Source organism: Salmo trutta, chromosome 5 (assembly GCF_901001165.1).
Source record: "Salmo trutta chromosome 5, fSalTru1.1, whole genome shotgun sequence".
Lineage (NCBI taxonomy): Eukaryota > Metazoa > Chordata > Actinopteri > Salmoniformes > Salmonidae > Salmo > Salmo trutta.
In genome coordinates, this window is record NC_042961.1 from 64100985 (window position 1) to 64121984 (window position 21000).

The 21000-nt window shown below is 41.8% G+C and overlaps 2 long non-coding RNA genes across 2 annotated transcripts in view; one reads left to right on the plus strand and one right to left on the minus strand.

The window, feature by feature from the left end:
* LOC115194794 (uncharacterized) overlaps positions 1-21000 on the minus strand; it is a 162948-nt gene that overhangs the window by 134679 nt on the left and 7269 nt on the right. The window lies entirely within an intron of this gene.
* On the plus strand, positions 9086-9888 carry LOC115194810 (uncharacterized). The gene is made up of 2 exons (XR_003878506.1): positions 9086-9135; positions 9326-9888. It is a non-coding gene; the product is annotated as an uncharacterized LOC115194810 (long non-coding RNA).

Genomic DNA, 21000 nt, shown 5'->3' on the forward strand with positions numbered 1-21000 from the left:
AGAGAGACTATAACTATAGAGAGACTATAACTATAGAGCTGAGTTACTATAGAGAGACTATAACTATAGAGCTGAGTTACTATAGAGAGACTATAACTATAGAGAGACTAACTATAGAGCTGAGTTACTATAGAGAGACTATAACTATAGAGAGACTATAACTATAGAGCTGAGTTACTATAGAGAGACTATAACTATAGAGAGACTATAACTATAGAGCTGAGTTACTATAGAGAGACTATAACTATAGAGCTGAGTTACTATAGAGAGACTATAACTATAGAGCTGAGTTACTATAGAGAGACTATAACTATAGAGCTGAGTTACTATAGAGAGACTATAACTATAGAGCTGAGTTACTATATAGAGACTATAACTATAGAGCTGAGTTACTACAGAGAGACTATAACTATAGAGCAGAGTTACTATAGAGAGACTATAACTATAGAGCTGAGTTACTATAGAGAGACTATAACTATAGAGCTGAGTTACTATAGAGAGACTATAACTATAGAGCTGAGTTACTATAGAGAGACTAAAACTATAGAGCTGAGTTACTATAGAGAGACTATAACTATAGAGAGACTATAACTATAGAGAGACTATAACTATAGAGCTGAGTTACTATAGAGAGACTATAACTATAGAGCTGAGTTACTATAGAGAGACTATAACTATAGAGAGACAATAACTATAGAGAGACTATAACTATAGAGCTGAGTTACTATAGAGAGACTATAACTATAGAGCTGAGTTACTATAGAGAGACTATAACTATAGAGCTGAGTTACTATAGAGAGACTATAACTATAGAGAGACTATAACTATAGAGCTGAGTTACTATAGAGAGACTATAACTATAGAGCTGAGTTACTATAGAGAGACTATAACTATAGAGCTGAGTTACTATAGAGAGACTATAACTATAGAGCTGAGTTACTATAGAGAGACTATAACTATAGAGCTGAGTTACTATAGAGAGACAGTAACTTTCTATAGAGACCTATCCCACCTAACAAAGCTGAGTTTCTGAGTATATAACTGAGTGATATGAATCTTGGTGAGACAGAGTCCTCTGATCAACGTGTTGGTCACTACTCTATAATCCACTTCCAGTAGTTAGTTCTTTACTTTTTGAAGTTTTACTACCCATGTTTGTATTATGGGTTTATATCCATTTCCTGGTTATTCTATATATGTGTTCCCCATAAACAATGTCTTTCTAATCCCCCTCAGGAATTGATAGTGTTGAATTGAATGGAATGATGGACTAAGGTCTCCTGTTAGAATGTTACAGACCCTCTTATGTCCAGTACCTGATAATCACAGGTATATCAACAGGACCACAGGAGGTTGGTGGCACCTTAATTAGGGAGGAGGGGCTCGTGGTAATGGCTGAAGAGGAATCAGTGGAATGGTATCAAATACATCAAAAATGTGGTTTCCATGGTTTCCATGTTTGATGCCGTTCCATTGGCTCCGTTCCAGACGTTATAATGAGGCTCCTCCCCTCAGCAGCCTCCTGTGAACAAGACTGATAAAACCATTTGTTGAAATGTTTATATTTCGGTTTTAGCTTCTGTTTTATTCTCTATTTCGTTAGGTCAGGGTGTGATTTGGGTGGGCATATCTAGGTTTCTATTTCTTTGTTGGCCGGGTATGGTTCCCAATCAGAGGCAGCTGTTTGTCGTTGTCTCTGATTGGGGTTCATACTTAGGCAGCCCTTTTTCCCACCTGTGATTGTGGGATCTTGTTTGTGTGTAGTTGCTTTCTGCACTGCATATAGCTTTACGTTCGTTTTTGTATTTTGTTGTTTTTCCGGTGTCATTTTTAATGGTCTCATTCCAACAACCTGTCAGCTTCTATTGTAGCTTCAACCTGTCAGCTTCTATTGTAGCTTCAACCTGTCAGCTTCTATTGTAGCTTCAACCTGTCAGCTTCTATTGTAGCTTCAACCTGTCAGCTTCTATTGTAGCTTCGACCTGTCAGCTTCTATTGTAGCTTCAACCTGTCAGCTTCTATTGTAGCTTTAACCTGTCAGGTTCTATTGTAGCTTCGACCTGTCAGCTTCTATTGTAGCTTCAACCTGTCAGCTTCTATTGTAGCTTCGACCTGTCAGCTTCTATTGTAGCTTCAACCTGTCAGCTTCTATTGTAGCTTCAACCTGTCAGCTTCTATTGTAGCTTCGACCTGTCAGCTTCTATTGTAGCTTCAACCTGTCAGCTTCTATTGTAGCTTCGACCTGTCAGCTTCTATTGTAGCTTCAACCTGTCAGCTTCTATTGTAGCTTCAACCTGTCAGCTTCTATTGTAGCTTCAATGTGCCAGTTTTTTTTTTGACTTTGTGAAGTGTTTATTTTTGCTTTACTTTTTTAATATTCGCCTTGAGAATATACAGAGGGGTCAGAAATTATTGACATCCTTGCTAAAGATTAGCAATAATGACTATATTAAATAAATCAAATACTGACCTATTGTGTACTCAAAATAAATTATAGTATATTATTATAAACTAATTATATTATTTTAAACTAATACAATTTCTCAGAGAATTATTATTTTTTTGTAATGTATTTTTTTTGTAAAGGTAGGGGTCAAAATGACAGCCAAAAATCTCCAGGAGTTTGATGATGTCATTACTATGAATATAGAACCAAATACTGACCTTCTGACTACTTTAATTACTAGAATCTATAGGGGGTCAATAATTTAGACCTTTAGAATCTATAGGGGGGTCAATAAATTAGACCTTTAGAATCTATAAGGGGTCAATAATTTAGACCTTTAGAATCTATAGGGGGTCAATAATTTAGACCTTTAGATTCTATAAGGGTTTCAATAATTTAGACCTTTAGAATCTATAGGGGGGTCAATAAATTAGACCTTTAGAATCTATAGGGGGGTCAATAATTTAGACCTTTAGAATCTATAGGGGGGTCAATAATTTAGACCTTTAGAATCTATAGGGGTGTCAATAATTTAGAAAATAAATATTACTTGTTAAAAGAAATATTTTAATCAGATCAATCGTATTAATATAAAATAATAGAATTGACACATGTTATTGAGCAGATGATAGAGCTCAGTATTTTCATTATTTACTAATACAGTCATTATTATCTTTATCAGGGTGTCAATAATTCCAGACCCACTGTATATTATATATTAGTCATGTATATGCAGTTGAATGGTATTGTCCATGTATTGATGATTTCTTGTTTTAATAAACTAGGACATCATTGTGTGAGAACGTGACTCCAGTGTAATATTTTAACATTATTGAATGTCAGTAGGTAGTGTTACCTTACTGTTTCCTTGGTGACCTGATAGAGACAGGTATGGAGACAGGTCATCAGTCTGTTATATAGAGCTATGGAGACAGGTCATCAGTCTGTTATATAGAGCTATGGAGACAGGTCATCAGTCTGTTATATAGAGCTATGGAGACAGGTCATCAGTCTGTTATATAGAGCTATGGAGACAGGTCATCAGTCTGTTATATAGAGCTATGGAGACAGGTCATCAGTCTGTTATATAGAGCTATGGAGACAGGTCATCAGTCTGTTATATAGAGCTATGGAGACAGGTCATCAGTCTGTTATAAAGAGCTATGGAGACAGGTCATCAGTCTGTTATATAGAGCTATGGAGACAGGTCATCAGTCTGTTATATAGAGCTATGGAGACAGGTCATCAGTCTGTTATAAAGAGCTATGGAGACAGGTCATCAGTCTGTTATATAGAGCTATGGAGTCAGGTCATCAGTCTGTTATATAGAGCTATGGAGACAGGTCATCAGTCTGTTATATAGAGCTATGGAGACAGGTCATCAGTCTGTTATATAGAGCTATGGAGACAGGTGCTATTAGCAGCAGGTAATGACCTGCTGACCCAGTTATATATATTACACAAGGACTATAAGCAGCAAGGAAATTGATGGATAGGCCAACAGGTTCAGAGGGCGGATGATGGATAGGCCAACCTTAGGTTCAGTGGATTGATGATGATAGGTCAACAGGTTCAGTGGATTGATGATGATTGGTCAACAGGTTCAGTGGATTGATGATGATTGGTCAACAGGTTCAGTGGATTGATGATGATTGGTCAACAGGTTCAGTGGATTGATGATGATTGGTCAACAGGTTCAGTGGATTGATGATGATTGGTAATCAGGTTCAGTGGATTGATGATGATTGGTCAACAGGTTCAGTGGATTGATGATGATTGGTAATCAGGTTCAGTGGATTGATGATGATTGGTCAACAGGTTCAGTGGACTGATGCATGTATTACTATTGGATAACTGACCTGGTTTTTAAATCAAATGCTACGGGGTCAATAATAAAATAACCCGTCAGTATATACAGTTCCAAGCAGTAGGCCTTGATGTATTTAATCCACTAATACTAACCATGTTCATTTAACATAAAAACATCTCTACATTTAGTATTTTGATCATCAACAAGGTTTATTTGAGCTGTTGTCAGCTGGCATTATAAATCACCATAGTAACGACTGACGGCAGGAATCAGCAAAGTGTCTGGTGTTGAGTTTTCACCCGGAGAGTCGAAGAGGGTGATGCCTGTCTCCACTAGATAGAGGGTGATGCCTGTCTCCACTAGATAGAGGGTGATGCCTCCCCTACACTAGATAGAGGGTGATGCCTGTCTACACTAGATAGAGGGTGATGCCTGTCTACACTAGATAGAGGGTGATGCCTGTCTCCACTAGATAGAGGGTGATGCCTGTCTCCACTAGATAGAGGGTGATGCCTGTCTCCACTAGATAGAGGGTGATGCCTGTCTCCACTAGATAGAGGGTGATGCCTGTCTCCACTAGATAGAGGGTGATGCCTGTCTCCACTAGATAGAGGGTGATGCCTGTCTCCACTAGATAGAGGGTGATGCCTGTCTACACTAGATAGAGGGTGATGCCTGTCTACACTAGATAGAGGGTGATGCCTGGTCTACACTAGATAGAGGGTGATGCCTGTCTACACTAGATAGAGGGTGATGCCTGTCTACACTAGATAGAGAGGTGATGCCTGTCTCCACTAGATAGAGGGTGATGCCTCCTCTACACTAGATAGAGGGTGATGCCTGTCTACACTAGATAGCGGTAAATTGTGACTCGCTTGTGGGCTGCTAGCAGCATATGGCAGCATGTCCGTTTGTGAGTCAAGAATTCAGCATAGCAAGTTTGTATGAAGGACTGATTATTAAATGTGTAAATAGTTGAATCCATTCTCCATTTCATGAATGTATTCACGGGTAAATAGTCATTGAAGCTTTTTTAAATTATTAAAACCTATTTCGGATCATTGGGACGCTAGCCTCCCACCTCGACAACATCCGGTGAAATTGCAGGGTGCCAAATTCAAAATACAGAAATAGTAATAATAAACATTCATGAAAATACAAGTTTTAATCATCGGTTAAAAGATTAACTTCTTTTAATCAAGCCGCTTTGTCAGATTTCAAAAAGGCTTTACGGCAAAAGCATACCATGCGATTATCTGAAGACAGTGCCCCGCTTACAAAAGCATACAAACATTTTCCAACCAAGTAGAGGAGTCACGAAAGTCAGAAATAGCAATAGAATAAATCACTTGTCTTTGAAGATCTTCATCTGGTTGCAATCACAAGGGTCCCAGTTACACAATAAATGGTTGTTTTTTCGATAAAGTCCCTATTTATATCCCAAAAACTCAGTTTGCTGGCGCGTTTTGTTCAGTAATCCACTGGCTCAAAGGCGTTCAAAACACGCAGACGAATACATACTAATAGTACCGGTAAAGTTAGTCGAAATATGTCAAACGATGTTTATAATTAATCCTCAGGTTGTCAATTATCTAAATAATCGATAATATTTAAACCGGACAATAGCGTATTCAATAGAAAGGAAAAACAACGAAGAGGGTGCACACAGTCACACTTTCAATGGAAAACTACTCACATCAAAAATAATGGATTTTCCTCAGATTTTTGCCTGCCATATCAGTTCTGTTATACTCACAGACATTATTGTAACAGTTTTAGAAACTTCAGAGTGTTTTCTATCCAAATCTACCAATTATATGCATATCCTAGCTTCTGGGCCTGAGTAACAGGCAGTTTACTCTGGACACGTTTGTCATCCAAACTTCAAAATACTGCCCCTAGCCCAAAGAAAAAAACAGTGTATAAAATCTGAAAATGTATTTAATTGTTTATTTGCATATAATAGGCAAATTTTTTAAAAGACAACATTATTGACACCTTGACACCGAATTAAATGTCTGCCCGCTAATATTTAGATTTTTGGAGGGAGTGTATTAGACTGTAAATGGTGATGTCATCTTCATACCTGTATTTCCATCATGAATTTCAAACTGTGGAAACTCTTGGCTATTGCGACGATCTATCAACGCAGCGACAGCGCTCCATGTGGGTTCACCCCGTCCTGATGACCCGCAGCCGGTATATAGAGAACCATCATCTGGTACAGGAGCTGTGGTTTGTGACGTTCCACAGCTGGTATATAGAGTACCATCATCTGGTACAGGAGCTGTGGTTTGTGATGTTCCACAGCCGGTATATAGAGTACCATCATCTGGTACAGGAGCTGTGGTTTGTGATGTTCCACAGCCGGTATATAGAGTACCATCATCTGGTACAGGAGCTGTGGTTTGTGATGTTCCACAGCCGGTATATAGAGAACCATCATCTGGTACAGGAGCTGTGGTTTGTGATGTTCCACAGCCGGTATATAGAGTACCATCATCTGGTACAGGAGCTGTGGTTTGTGAAGTTATGCTTGGTAGCTATATTTGCTAGCTAAAAATAATTGTTATTCATGTCTTGTACACAGTATCTAACGGGGGAGTATCTGACAGGGGAGTATTTGACAGGAGAGTATCTGACAGGGGACTATCTGATGGGGGAGATCACCCTGAGGGCTGCCTGTCACAGGTCCATGAGGAAGAGTGAAAATTAACAGGTTATTTGGTAAAGATCTGTTGATGCAGTGTTTGGTAATTGTGTTCACTGAGACACAATTTATTCCTGTATAGTTAAATGAGCCCCTAGTTAAGAAGACTAGAAACTACTATGTTTATTGTTATTTATGAGCCGCATCATTCTTGTTTCTCACTTCAGTCTTTCATCACACGTATCTTCACAGATGGTGTTAAAGCACTCCGTACCAGTGGTCGTGGTCCAAAGCCACTGCTTCTGTGTTGCAGGAAGTGCTCTGTGCAATCATCTAGTGGCCGTTCTTTACCAGACAGCGCACTACTCTCAACTAAACATTCCTGCTGCACCACCAGTTCACATCTGCACAGACACAGAACAGAGTTGGCACAAGCCAAGAACACTTTTGACTCTATCAATATCCATAAAAAAATGCACCTGAAAAGAATTCAGCCTATGTAACAGTAAATCCTTGTTAATTAGGGTGTGAAACCAGGTCCGGTTGATGGGATAGAGTTCTATAAACATACTAACTTAATTAGGGTGTGAAACCAAGTCCGGTTGATGGGATAGAGTTCTGTAAACATACTAACTTAATTAGGGTGTGAAGCCAGGTCTGGTTGATGGGATAGAGTTCTGTAAACATACTAACTTAATTAGGGTGTGAAACCAAGTCCGGTTGATGGGATAGAGTTCTGTAAACATACTAACTTAATTAGGGTGTGAAACCAGGTCTGGTTGATGGGATAGAGTTCTGTAAACATACTAACTTAATTAGGGTGTGAAGCCAGGTCTGGTTGATGGGATAGAGTTCTGTAAACATACTAACTTAATTAGGGTGTGAAGTCAGGTCCGGTTGATATGTAAGAGTGCGTGCTGGTGGCAGGGAAGTCAGGCGCAGGAGATCGAACTTGGTATAAACGGAGCAGTTTAATAAGTGCTCAAAAACTCAGAAAACCAAAATATACAAAATAATACAATTGGGTACTGATAAGGAAATTATATGTTTAAGGTAATGACTAAAGTATTCCACCCTGTCACTGTATAATTGAGTGAAATGTATTAGAATCATAAGACTAGAATTCTCTAATGTGTGTGCATAGGAAAAGAGGAACTGTCAACAGACAACTTGTGATAGACAACTGTGAAACTGATAACAGGAAGGAGGTCTCCCCACCCAGGGAGGGGAGAAACCGTAAGGCTTGCAGTAGATTGTGCAGGATATGATAAGCAATGTATGTGTTGGAACATTCTTGTAAATAGCAAGAGGAGGGGCATTTATAAGGGGTACGGTATGACCAAATGTGAGGTATAAAAGGCTATGTGCGTTGTATGATTTTTAGAGCTCTCTGAATAAAGAACTAACCTTTTGCAGAAATTCTGGGACTTTGTCAAATTCTTCTATTAACCGGGGCCTTACAACCCCTTAAGTATTTAATGAAGTTGTCCCTTACTGGTTTTCTTCCAGTAACACTTGTTTCAGACTGATTGGTGCTTGTGACTCTTATAAACTTGGTCTCTGCTGCCCGCTCAATCAAGTGCCAGAAGGCCATCAGGTGGGTGTAGCTTGCAGATCTAAAGACTGACCCAGAGTATTTCAATACCAAAAAAGCTCATTACTATTATTGCCCATCTTCTCTAAGCATCAAGTAGCACTAGACATGACCTAGCTGCTATTGTTGCCTGTTTTCTTGTTACTGTGCAGCCTGTGTTGTCATACTGTATCTACCTCGTACCTCTGCACATTGCTCTGGTACCCTTAGTATAGAACTCCGTTTTTGTGTATTTTATTTTATTCCTCTTGTGTTTTTTTAATTGTGTATTATTATAACTATGCATCATTGGGAAAGTTTATTTCACAAGCATTGCGCAGTAAAGTCTACAACAGTTGTATTCGGCAAATGTGATAAATAGTAATTGACATTACTGTGAGTAAAGGGGGCCACTGTCAGTCCATAAACATCTCTGCCCACTGAGTACAGATGTAAATTCAATGTCTTTTCCAAGTTGGTTCAACGTAATATCATTGAAATGACGTGGAAACAACGTTGACTCGACTAGTGTTTTCCCAGTGGGTCCCGACCTGACATGGACAGCCAACACAAACCTACTGGGTGGAGGTACAGGACAGTCGGGCAGGCTGACTGGGTGGAGGTACAGGACGGTAGGGCAGGCTGACTGGGTGGAGGTACAGGACGGTAGGGCAGGCTGACTGGGTGGAGGTACAGGACGGTAGGGCAGGCTGACTGGGTGGAGGAGGACAGGAGCACCTCCACTACCAGCATGACTCACACTCTTCATCGGTTTCTCTCTCTACTCTGCCACCGCTGCCATCCAGAGGGAGGTACAGGACGGTCGGGCAGGCTGACTGGGTGGAGGTACAGGACGGTAGGGCAGGCTGACTGGGTGGAGGTACAGGACGGTCGGGCAGGCTGACTGGGTGGAGGTACAGGACGGTAGGGCAGGCTGACTGGGTGGAGGTACAGGACGGTTGGGCAGGCTGACTGGGTGGAGGAAGGACAGGAGCACCTCCACTACCAGGTTCAAGAATAGCTTTTATCTGACTGCTGTTTTTAATACTTTAGCATTTATGACTACTGTTTTTAAAAAATAATATTACCACTCTGGGCGTATTGTTATATTCATGATATTTTCACATTTTCAATTTCTGACTTTTTTTTTACTGTATTCCTCGATGTGTGTTATGTACTTTATCTGAGAGAGCTACAACGTAGAATTCCAATGTATGTATTACTGTTAATAGGTATTTTGCAAATGGCAAATATAGTGTACTACTTAAATAAACTACTTAAATAAACTACTTGAATAAACTTCAAAAAGTATTCGATTGTGTTCGGAACTATCAGATGATTTCTGCACCACAGAAATATAACGATAGTATAATGTATATAATGATATTGTGTATATATGATGATATGATGATATTTAAGAAAAGGGAACGGAGGACACAGGGTTTGACGATGAAAAAGCGGCGTGCCTCCGACTGACAGCTGTAGTGGTGTCGGTCAGGAGGAGAACGGTTGGACTTTGAGCATATTGTGAGCACCCTGCCAGTGAAGCCGCTGAGCAGCTCTGCTATCTGGGGTGTTGCTCGTTTTGGCTCGGCGGCCGAGAGTCTTTCACTTCCTCAGTGTCAGAAGGCCGCCCCAACTACGCGCACTATGCATCCGCCCCAACTACACGCGCAGTATGCATCCGCCCCAACTACACACACTATGCATCCGCCCCAACTACACACACTATGCATCCGCCCCAACTACACGCGCAGTATGCATCCGCCCCGACTACACACACACTATGCATCCGCCCGACTACACACACACACTATGCATCCGCCCCAACTACACACACACTATGCATCCGCCCCGACTACACACACACTGTGCTGCAACAGTCGTGTCTCTCTACTCGGATACCAGAGAGAGACATAGTCTGGATTTCCTCTTATCTGTTTGTCAGGGTTTAGGAGGTATTTCCCCTGATCAGAAAGGCTCAAGTCAGTGAGGGGGAGGGAAATGTGTCCCTGTCTGTAATCATCGTTGGACCCAGAATCCCAGTTCTCAAACCGAGGGCCATAGATTATTTTCCCTGCCATTCATTACGGTGTCTCCATCCTTTTCGCAGTAGACGTTTACCTCACTGTCAGCAGTTTGTTTTTTAGTAAAGCCATAGAAGCTGAGTTGAAAATTAGATCCAATGTAAGCAGGTTTGCCACAATGGGGGCTAAAACTACAACTTTTACATCTTCTTGAGTCTTACCACAGTGACACTCAAACCACCCGTTGTCATTAAATACAACAGAGGTGATGTTGAGATAGAGGTCTCCATCTCCGCGTTTAACCCTGTTCTCAAACCCCACTCCGGGTGTGAAATCTCCTTGGTGCAGTGTAGCGACCGTGGTGTGTTTGACACCTGCCGATTCACTCTCATGGCGATGCTTCCATTCGATAATACCGTCGCATGATCCAGAGAAACGGAGTGTGACAGTGTCATTCAAAACGACTGTAATTGTAGAAAAGCAGGGAGGATTCCGTAATGTAGACAAACACATGCTGGGAAAAAGAGATAAACACTGTCTTCCAAAAACAATTCATTGTAGATTGCTGGTCTTCAGGTGCGCAAAGTTTCATAACGTTTGTCTGACTAGCGAAATGTCTGCAATCTATTCCAGATTTCCGTTCTGTGTTAAATTACCTGGGTTTGACTGACTATGCTGCTCAGCTGTAGCGGTCTTCAGGCAGGTAACAGCTTCCTTCTGGCTTCTCTGGATAGCTTAGTGTCAGTGAGTAGAAAGGGAGTTGTAGCTGGTTTTTATAGAGACTTGTACTGCCCTTTTCTTAGTCTAGATACTCTCCTTTTGTGTTTTAGGGTAAGTGGGAGTGTCTATGGCTCTCAGTTAAACGCACCAAAAAGTGCAGCACAATCTCACATTCAATTCGTGCACATATGTACATAATTCATTTCAGCAAATTTGGTACGTTTTTGTGTGGTTTATTTCATGAGAAAAGACACGAATTTATGGGCTGCCAAAACATTGCCATCAGGGTAAGGGACGTTTCTATGGCGGGAGTTTGTTTTATCAAACGTGGAGCGGCTGCACTTTTTGGTGCGTTTCTCTGAGAGGGCGCTCCCGCCATGGACATGTCTTCTTACTGTCTGAACCTTTAGACATTACTTGTTAGATATTACTGCACTGTTGGAACTAGAAAACACAATTTCGCTACAGCCGTAATAACATCTGCTAAACACGTGGAAGTGACCAATAACATTTGATTTGATATTTCACGATCGCAAGGCATATGAATTAACAGGTTATAGAGCAAACAACGCAATTATCACAACACATATGTTGTAACATGGCTTATTTTTTGTTTGGGGCTTCACCAGTGATTTTACCCACGCAGCACTGCTACAGGTGAAGACAGCAGTCAGTGGCAGGAGCACGGTAGACCAGCTGTAGTACGGCTTGGCAGTCAAGTCTTTCACTTCCTTGTTTGAGCGCCAGCCTTATAAAAGCTCTTATAAATGGTTCTGCTGGTAGCAACATGGTGGTATAATATAATACTATAATACTATAATATAATATCATGCTATAATACATACCGGGAAAGATGGATGGACTTTTTTTACTCTGCCCTTTCTGAATAGTGAAGAGTGTTTTTTTGGCTTCCTGTCTTATTATGGTGGCATGGTTGCTTGTTTCCTCTCCAACTTCCTGATGACTGAAACTGACATGGTGGGATGATTGAGTGACTGTCAGTGACATAACAGGAGGAAAATTGCTGATTTACAACCACGTTTCTAAATTGCTCTTTGTGTGTTCTACTATTCTAACTCTTAACAGCAAGTTGAGACCCCTGGCTCTATTTTAACAAACCTGATGCAAAGGTACATCTCAGCGTTGCTGGTGGAGCTGTAGGTTAGGGGTTTTGTCAGAAATTGTTTTCTATTTTCACAACCAAGAATGATGGGTGAAGTGCTGGCTGGCGAGAAAGGGAAAGGTTTTGATGAAGAAACAAGTTGTCAGGGAAGCGGGTGGTGAATCACGATAGTGAATCATTCAAATTAGTTATTTTTTTTTAATGAACGAAAAACAAGGAACCAGTATTTTTTTTAACAACAACAATTAATACATGTAAAATGTAATGATATCATAAAACCGCCAGTATAGAAAAGACACAAGGCATTGCTGTTGAACCAGCCTAGGGTAAGGGGTAGCCTATGGAGGGCTTGTGTTTTGAACATATGAAACGGAAAACAAGATATTGTTACATGATCATAACTTCTAAATACGAGGTATTCACTGAGGTTCTCATATCTAGTTTCATGATGGGCCTGGACACATGCAGCCTACATGATGGAGAGGGTTTAACGCCCAAATCCGGAGCTACATGGTTAAAATAATATAGACCTGGACACATGTAGCCTACATGATGGAGAGGGTTTAACGCCCAAATCCGGAGCTACATGGTTAAAATAATGTAGGCCTGGACACATGCAGCCTACATGATGGAGAGGGGTTAACGCCCAAATCCGGAGCTACATGGTTAAAATAATGTAGGCCTGGACACAGGCAGCCTACGTGATGGAGAGGGTTTTACGCCCAAATCCGGAGCTACATGGCTAAAATAATGTAGGCCTGGACACGTAGCCTACATGATGGAGAGGGTTTTACGCCCAAATCCAGAGCTACATGGCTAAAATAATGTAGGCCTGGACACATGCAGCCTACATGATGTAGAGGGTTTAACGCCCAAATCCGGAGCTACATGGCTTAAATAATGTAGGCCTGGACACATGCAGCCTACATGATGGAGAGGGTTTTACGCCCAAATCCGGAGCTACATGGCTAAAATAATGTAGGCCTGGACACATGTAGCCTACATGATGGAGAGGGTTTTACGCCCAAATCCGGAGCTACATGGTTAAAATAATGTAGGCCTGCCTACAATATTAAAAGGTCAGCAAATGTCAGCTCACTATTTTACTCCTCTCAAACTTTACCTTTTAATAAAGGTTGTTGATTAAGATGCATTTCCAGTCGGTTTCACGAGACAAACAAACCCTTTATCAACAGCCTTGATTACTGGATTACTGAGTTTTTGGTTGGTATTAAATATATTATATCCCAGCTGCCTGAAATGAGCACTTTGGATCCCGTTAATGTTTCCCATCTGAGCTCAAACGAGCTGATTGGTAAATTACCAATCCTTGTGCAACAGTTTGAAAATAGCAGAGTGCTGACTTTGACTTTAACAGGTTAAAATTGCCAACGAACGTATGTGCATTTCACACTAGCGCCACCTTAACCCCAGCCGAAAATAAAGCCCCTCCTAATATACACTGATCAAAAAAATAAAGGGAACACTTAAACAACACAATGTAACTCCAAGTCAATCACACTTCTGTGAAATCTAACTGTCCACTTAGGAAGCAACACTGATTGACAATAAATTTCACATGCTGTTGTGCAAATGGAATAGAAAACAGGTGGAAATTATAGGCAATTAGCAAGACACCCCCAATAAAGGAGTGGTTCTGCAGGTGGGGACCACAGACCACTTCTCAGTTCCTATGCTTCCTGGCTGATGTTTTGGTCACTTTTGAATGCTGGCGGTGCTTTCACTCTAGTGGTAGCATGAGACGGAGTCTACAACCCACACAAGTGGCTCAGGTAGTGCAGCTCATCCAGGATGGCACATCAATGCGAGCTGTGGCAAGAAGGTTTGCTGTGTCTGTCAGCATAGTGTCCAGAGCATGGAGGGGCTACCAGGAGACAGGCCAGTACATCAGGAGACGTGGAGGAGGCCGTAGGAGGGCAACAACCCAGCAGCAGGACCGCTACCTCCGCCTTTGTGCAAGGAGGAGCAGGAGGAGCACTGCCAGAGCCCTGCAAAATGACCTCCAGCAGGCCACAAATGTGCATGTGTCTGCTCAAACGGTCAGAAACAGACTCCATGAGGGTGGTATGAGGGCCCGACGTCCACAGGTGGGGGTTGTGCTTACAGCCCAACACCGTGCAGGACGTTTGGCATTTTGCCAGAGAACACCAAGATTGGCAAATTCGCCACTGGCGCCCTGTGCTCTTCACAGATGAAAGCAGGTTCACACTGAGCACATGTGACAGACGTGACAGAGTCTGGAGACGCCGTGGAGAAAGTTCTGCTGCCTGCAACGTCCTCCAGCATGACCGGTTTGGCGGTGGGTCAGTCATGGTGTGGGGTGGCATTTCTTTGGGGGGCCGCACAGCCCTCCATGTGCTCGCCAGAGGTAGCCTGACTGCCATTAGGTACCGAGATGAGATCCTCAGACTCCTTGTGAGACCATATGCTGGTGCGGTTGGCCCCGGATTCCTCAATGCAAGACAATGCTAGACCTCATGTGGCTGGAGTGTGTCAGCAGTTCCTGCAAGAGGAAGGCATTGATGCTATGGACTGGCCTGCCCGTTCCCCAGACCTGAATCCAATTGAGCACATCTGGGACATCATGTCTCGCTCCATCCACCAACGCCATGTTGCACCACAGACTGTCCAGGAGTTGGCGGATGCTTTAGTCCAGGTCTAGGAGGAGATCCCTCAGGAGACCATCTGCCACCTCATCAGGAGCATGCCCAGGCGTTGTAGGGAAGTCATACAGGCACGTGGAGGCCACACACACTACTGAGCCTCATTTTGACTTGTTTTAAGGACAGTACATCAAAGTTGGATCAGCCTGTAGTGTGGTTTTCCACTTAAATTTTGAGTGTGACTCCAAATCCAGGTTACCATATATACATATACAGTATATATACAGTGGGGGGGAAAAGTATTTGATCCCATGCTGATTTTGTACGTTTGCCCACTGATAAAGAAAGGATCAGTCTATAATTTTAATGGTAGGTTTATTTGAACAGTGAGAGACAGAATAACAACAAAAATATCCAGAAAAAAGCATGTCAAAAATGTTATAAATTGATTTGCATTTTAATGCAGGGGATCAAATACTTTTCCCCCACTGTATATGTGTATATATAGTAACCGTCAAAAGTTTGGATACACCTACTCTGTCAGGAATCCCGCTTCCTGAGTCTGTTTCTACTGTTTTTTGTTTGGAGTCTGAGGTTCCTGAACGCACCCTGTCTGGTTGCCAGGCAACGAAGTTAGGCGGGAGATCTATTGACTATCACCTGCATCTCATCAACCTTCTGCAAACCTGGTCCTGATCATCACCTCTTCTTAAACCCTGAGCTGACATCCATTCCCTGCCGGATCGTTAGCAACGAACAGTATGTTGTGCCAGCGTATCAGCCTCATGTTTCCTGAGCTAGTTTTGTTGTTTTGTGCTTGTTACTGGTTACTTCCGTTTACTCTGTCTACAGTCATCCTCCAGGAACATTCAACTCCCTTGCCGTCGGTGGATACTTCATTTACTCTCATCAACTCACCTCCGCTGCCGCTCCGTCTCCTGGATCACTCAAATTACATATCAAGACTACCAATAAATACTCCCCTTCATTTTACTCACCTTGTCCTGGTCTGCTTCTGGGTTCTGTCTTAGAGAATCGTGACATACTCATTCAAGGGTTTTTCTTTATTTTTATTATTTCTACATTGTAGAATAGCAGTGAAGAAACTATGAAATAACTCATAAGGAACCATGTAGTAACGCAAAAAGTGTTGGTCGGTGGTTCCCACCGTGAAGCATGGAGTAGTTACTCTCAGTTGTATGAATGAATGTGAGTCTCTTTGTTTGGTCAACCTGTCATAAACAATATCCTAACTAACTGGCCTGTGGTGATGTCAGTGGGGGCTCTAAACACCACGGAAAGGAGTTATTTCCTTGTTTTTTTATCACCACCACCAGAAAATGGGCTTTGTGTGCAATGGATCTGGTAATTATGGCGGTGATGATAGATGTTATCCACCATTGCCAAGGGAGGGGAGAGAGGGGAGGGAGAGAGGGGAGAGAGGGGAGGGAGAGAGGGGAGGGGAGGAGGGGAGGGAGGGAGGGAGGGAGGGAAAAGTAAGTATGTTATAGTCCATTTAACAGCTTTCAACCTCAAGGTGACATGGTGAGAGAGAGGTGTTGCTGGTTGTGTTTAACTACAACCTCAAGGTGACATGGTGAGAGAGAGGTGTTGCTGGTTGTGTTTAACTACAACCTCAAGGTGACATGGTGAGAGAGAGGTGTTGCTGGTTGTGTTTAACTACAACATTTGTTTATTGCTTCTCTTCAACTTGGACTTGATTTCCTCTATTTCTGTATCACCAGAACTAATAACCCTGAAGACTATGTTGTGGAACAGTCCAGTCAGGAGAAGGCCAGGAGATGCTTGGGACATGGTCCTTTGTAGCTTAGTTGGTAAAACGTGACACTTGTCACGTCAGGGTAGTGGGTTTGATTCCTGGGACCACCCATTCCTAAAAATGTATGAGCACATGACTTGAAGTATTTTCTGGGAATATGACATTTATAGGAGTAATTTATAATGGGCTAAATCAGGGTTTATATAGCATGTAATGAAGATATCCGATTAACCCTTTCTAGGTACGTGAGACAATGCATTTTTCCTATCAAATAAAACTAAATTGTATTTGTCACATGTGCCAAATACAACAGGTGTAGTAGACCTTACCGTGAAATACTTACTGACAAGCCCTTAACAAACAATACAATTAAAACAAGAGAAAATATTTACTAAATACACTAAAGTAAAAAATAAAAAGTAAAACAATAACGAGGCTATATTTTTCTTTTTTAATTTAACCTTTATTTAACCAGGTAAAACCCAATGAGGTTGAAAAACGTTTGTGAGCGCGACCTGGCAAGAAGGTAAAACAGGGAATAGCAGCGTGTCCATAAAATATTACAGAAAAATACAAAATACACATAATATACATATTGTCACAAGTTACAATTGAAGATTTGAAACAACTGCAGTTATCACAAACAGTGTTGTCGATCAGAGTCTTAAAAACAGGCAAGGACACTAACTCCCCTAACTTTAAAATAGTTTGAAGCATGTTCCAGCATGAAGGGGCATTATGGGAAAAAGATTGTTTCCCCATCACAGTTCTAGCCTTAGGAACATACAAGGACAGCAGCGACTGTGAACAAAGACTATATTGAGTGACTGATCTGGTCATTAAGGAACAGAGATACAAAGGGAGTTGTCCCATCAATACTTTGGACACAAAAGTGTACCAGTGATTTAGCCTCCTGGTGGAGGGAGAGGTCCATTGCACCATAGCATGCAGATCACAGTGATGGGGGAGTGATCTAGCGTTTGTAATACATCTTGAAGCACCATAATACACTGTGTCCTGAGTCATATATACAGGGGGTACCCATACCGAGTCAATGTGCGGGGGTACAGGTTAGTCGAGGTCATTTGTACATGTAGGTGGACCTAGACTTGGTGCTACGGTACCGCTTGCCATGCGGTAGCAGATACAACAGTCTTTGACTTGGGTGACTGGAGTCTGACAATTTGTTGGGCTTTCCTCTCACACCGCCTAGTATATAGGTCCTGGATGGTAGGAAGTTTGGCCCCAGTGATGTACTGGGCAGTACGCAGCAGTAACACCTTACGGTCGGATGCAGAGCAGTTACCCCTGTGGCAACAATTTTGGACCCCCTTGTGGCCCCCCTAAACGTGGAGTATGAAATTATTTTTACATAACTAATTTTTGCTATCCTTCTTTTTTTACATCCGTTATTAGACAGTGGCATCGCGGAACACTAATGATTATGAACATGGTATTTTGCCTGCTAATGCCTGCAATGCAGTGAACAAAACAATATGACTACAATAACATCTAATGTAACTGGCCCCTCTAACAGTACAACTGGCCCCAGCTTGGCCCCCCCAGTTGAAATGGTCTAGAACCGCCACTGCACCAAATGTAATACCATTTCATATTTTTAAAAAGAGTAATAGTTAGTTTATTAAGTTTATTAAATTTATGCAAATCATGAATGCTTTGAAAGATATCTATATATTTATTACTTTCCAAATAAACGTTATATTTCCATGGAAATACATGGGTAGTCATGAGAAAGACCCCCCCCTCTCTCTCTCTCTCTCTGTGACAGCGGGAGAGGCGTGGTAGTCTGGGTCGGGTCGTGTGGGGCGGTTGCTCCCTTGTAGATGAATTAAGCAGCAGAGTATCTGCTGGCCATCCAACATGGCAACTCACATGGAAATACATCACCTACAACAGCCTTTGCCGTGTAGAATAGAGAATCGAGTGCAGATCTATATATTGCATTTCTATCTGGAAAACTGTATCTGAATGCGGTGCTTCAGATGAAATAAGCCGCCGTTCTTCATTCATTATCAATGGAGAAAAGCTCCAAACTGCAGGGGACAGCAGAGAGGGGGGATGGTGGGATTTGTGTGAAGCATAAACACAGAGGTTCAAGCACTCACCGTAATCAGCAGGTTAGGAAGAGTACACAACCATTCTAGGAGGCACTCTGCCACAAATGAGCTCGTTTGATCTTTTCCAGCTCCAAACAGCGTGGTGGCGAGTCAAACTGTAAGTCTAATCTAGGCAAGCAGTAAGGAGCTCACATAACAATACAGGCTCCAGGCATCACAAGCAAAAATAAATGACGGATAGCTGTCGGTTATATTAGCCACGACTTACCGTTCTATATTAGCCACGACTTACCGTTCTATATTAGCCACGACTTACCGTTCTATATTAGCCACGACTTACCGTTCTATATTAGCCACGACTTACCGTTCTATATTAGCCACGACTTACCGTTCTTGGTGCAGCTTCAAATGTCGAACAAAGTTGTAAATTGTTGCGCCTCCGTCTGTAATTTTCTTCCTGCGTGTTTTGCAAGTTGCAATCCGTTTTTTGTTGGCACAGCGTCGTCTTTATATCCGAAAATAATAATTTTGTGTATAATCTTTCCAAGGGCTCCTTCTGAATTCACCCGTCGATGTTCCTCTGCACTGCCATGCACAATTTGATTGGCTGCTGTCCGATTCAAAGTGTAATCCGTTAAATGAAGAGTTGATGCTCTGACCTCTTTTTAACAGCATAATTTTTAATATTTGGGCTTCCGGGAGGGTATCAAGTCAGGTCGAGTCATAAGGCTCAAGTCCAAGTCAAGTCACGAGTCATTGGTGTTAAAGACAAAGTCGAGTTGCAAATCATCATTATTGTGACTCGAGTCTGACTCAATTCCAAGTCATGTGACTAGAGTCCACACCTCTGGCAGGTAGCCTAGTGGTTTGAGCGTTGGACTAGTAACCAAAAGGTTGCAAGATCGAATCCCCGAGCTGACAAGGTAAAAACATGTCATTCTGCTGCTAAACAAGGCAATTAACCCACTGTTCCTAGGCTGTCATTGAAAATAAGAATTTGTTCTTAACTGACTTTCCTAGTTAAATAAAGGTTAAAAATAAAAATCTCAAGATTATATATGCAGACAGTGGGTTTAAAGGTTAGACGTCAACTGGGGAAACAATTAGACTAACCCTAAAAGCTTCCTGTAGCCCTCCTCATCCTCCACCTGCACAGACAGGGGGGTTAAAGGTTAGAGGTCAACTGGGGAAACAGAATTAGACTAACCCTAAAAGCTTCCTGTAGCCCTCCTCATATTGTATGAATTGGATTTGTAACATACTGTATGGTACAAATAAAAAATATACAAATTCAGGGACCTGTTTTGGCTCCTGAGCAGTTAAAAAAATACTGGCTGAAATTATACAACACCTCTACAATGCATCTCTAAAGATAGTTGGAAAGGTGTCAAGTGGTTTTATAAGGACAGATTTACTACATGGTGGAACTGTATTTTCCAAAGGAATTAAACATTGAGGACTGAAGAAAAAGGTAAAGAAAAAGGGTCAATAATTTAAAAAAGTACATTTTAAATGAACACAGTTTCATGTTTTAGCCTGGTTTGTTTTTGATGTTTGATCCCTGGCTGAAAAAACAGGTGCAACCTCTTCCTCTCTTTAGGAACCTGGGCTGAAGTCCCTCCAAAGGACCAGTATGGGTTGAAGGGAGGTTCAGTGTGTCTGGCTGTACCAGAAACACCTGAGGATCTGAAAGGATTTAGATGGAAGGTCAACAGTACTGTAATAGTTGATGATAAAGAGATCTCTCCTAAATACAAGGAGAAGGTGCATTATAATCTAGTGAACCACTCTCTGTGCATTAAGAATCTGAGTAAAAAAGACAGGGGAACTTACATGAGAGAAATTGGGAAGAGTCAACTACTACGTACAGACTAACAGTGCAGGGGGGGGGGGGTTTGTGCAGTTTCATTTCTGGTACAATCTACTGCATGTTTCTGCTTACATGGGGGTGCCACAGGGTTCAATTCTTGGGCCAACTCTTTTTTCTGTATACATCAATGATGTCGCTCTTGCTGCTGGTGAGTCTCTGATCCACCTCTACGCAGATGACACCATTCTGTATACTTCTGGCCCTTCTTTGGACACAAAACAACAAATTAAGAAAGGCTACAAAATGAAATGCTTCACCCACATATTAAACATATTCAAAGTACGTCTACAAGAACAAAT